The 2,188-nt window shown below is 45.7% G+C and overlaps 1 pseudogene; it reads right to left on the bottom strand.

Annotated features, from left to right (window-relative positions):
• Window positions 1-397: 397 nt before the first annotated feature.
• LOC129041299 (mitotic checkpoint protein BUB3-like) lies at window positions 398-1,400 on the bottom strand (annotated as a pseudogene).
• Between the last annotated feature and the right edge of the window lie 788 nt (window positions 1,401-2,188).

The raw sequence follows: 2,188 nt of genomic DNA on the forward strand, positions 1-2,188 counted from the left end.
TGCCCGGAACTTCCTAGTGTAAACTGGGTGGCCTCCCTCCTCCTGGTTTTCTCTCCTTCTATCTCAAATTTACGGTTTTTTTTTTAAGGGTTCTGAATCTCTGATTTATTAGACAGCACAGAAATAACAGGTTTAGATTATATTACAAAAAGAGCTCAAACTGTTCATATGCAGCCACTGGGCTTGCTAAGGGATAGAAGGGGGACTTCTTCAGATTACTGCATAAGGACACAAAGACTCCTCATCCTAAACAAATTATTAAGGTACATAGACAAGGTTTTTGCAGGACAGAAAACAGAGAACTCCACAGGTACTATAACACATTCCTTAAGGAATAAGCATGTATTTGTTGGAAGCAAACAAAGCTTTCCATAGAGAAACCACTTTCATGAGATGATTAGGTGCACTTGGGTTTTGTTTCTGCGTCTGTCACTTGGTGAATGAAGATACGATCTTCAGGATGTTCCATGTCATCCATTTCATAATATATGATGATGCTATTGCAAGTGTAGTCCCATCATTACTGAAGGCAAGTGATGCGATGTTTATGGGGTACCAATGGAACTGGCACAGTTGCTTTTTGTCAAATGGATTCCAAATATTTACAAAGCCATCAGAACCACCTATGGCAAATGTATTATGGATATTCTGGAAAGAAATGGCATTGACTGGGTAAACCTGCTCAATATTATTTTCTTTCAGTCTGTGACATTTGAAGGCATATTTCTTCTGTACCTCAGGGCTTGGGCCAAGGATTCAACTGCCACTCCACCTTCTATAGAGCTTAATACATAACCCTGCTTGTTTGGAAACGCTTATATGCAGCGAGTCTGGTATTTCAGGCTGGACTCCCTGCTCTGCTGCACATAACCCATGTTCCATAAGCCCCACACCAACACTCTGCAGCCCGCTGTTCTCACAATCAGCTCGTCTCCAGACACTGAGAAGGTATCTACCTTTTCAGGCCGAGAGAAGGTCCTGGCATTACAAGGATTTCTGGGATCCCACAATTTAACTGTCTGATCCCAACTTCCAGTAAACATCATGTTCACTTATGGACAGTATTCAATACATCTGATGGGGGCATCATGGGTCCCAACAAGATTTTCTTGATCAGTGTTCAAATCATGCATTTTCAATTGATGATCTAGTCCTCCTCTCCAGGCCTGTGCTGGATCGTAGAAGGCTCAGTTCAGGATGGTGCCGGCGTGCTGGTACCTGAGCGCATGGACCTGAGAGCAAGTGCTATTACCTGAGCACGTGTTCCGCACATTGTAGAAGAGCAGTGACGTGTCCCAGGAGGAGACAAGCAGGAACCGGAAGGTGTTGGGGCTGAACTTCACCGAGGAAGTGACAACCTCGGGTGGCTGGGTCAGCTTGAGCTGATTAGAACCGGTCATCCCCTCTGATCTGCCCTGCCAGCTGATGGCCTGGGAAGTCCCTGGAGAGTCTGCTCCCGCAAGTAGTCCTCTGGCCTCACTCCTGTCGTCTTCATCGTCATTATCTTCTTCTTCCGCTCTGCCTCCCTGCTCTGCCTCCCTGCTCTGCCTCCCTGCTCTGCCTCCCTGCTCCGCCTCTGTCAAAAGATAGATTAACAAGAGAAAAGTATAACAAATTTATTCGTTCAAAGTTTTACATGACACAGGAGTCTCCAGAAATGAAGACCCAAAGCCCCAGGGAACACTACTTTTATGCTTGGGTTCTACAGCCGTGTAGAAATGGGACTGGACAGGAGTAGGATCTAATAGTAATAGACTGAGGGAGGAGACCCAGCGAGGCCTGTCCAGATTATTTTTGGTCTCTCTGTGTGGCATTTCTTCCTCCTAGCTATGGGTCTATGAAGGTCTTCAAGAGAGAAAGATGGGAGAAGGAAGAGAGTGACCTTTCTAGGTTTTATGGCTTTCTTTGGGGAAGAAGGGTTCTAGTTTCATATATTGTCTGCCATGGGAGGGGGGTGGGGAAGAATTCTGGTTTCTGTGGCTCAGCTAGGGGGAGAAATGAGGCAGGAGACAAGAGGGCAGGAGAAGGTCAGAGATCTTGCTTCTGAGGTCTTCTAATCTTAATTCAAAGTACTCAGCATGCCAGGGTACCATGCTTTGAGGTATTGTTTTCTGGGCCCCAATACCATTACCACTGTCAAAATCATGAAAACATGCTGCTCTCAAAAGTTTCGCTCATGCTCCTTTGC

The sequence above is a fragment of the Pongo pygmaeus genome, chromosome 6 (assembly GCF_028885625.2).
Source record: "Pongo pygmaeus isolate AG05252 chromosome 6, NHGRI_mPonPyg2-v2.0_pri, whole genome shotgun sequence".
Taxonomy (NCBI): Eukaryota; Metazoa; Chordata; class Mammalia; order Primates; family Hominidae; genus Pongo; species Pongo pygmaeus.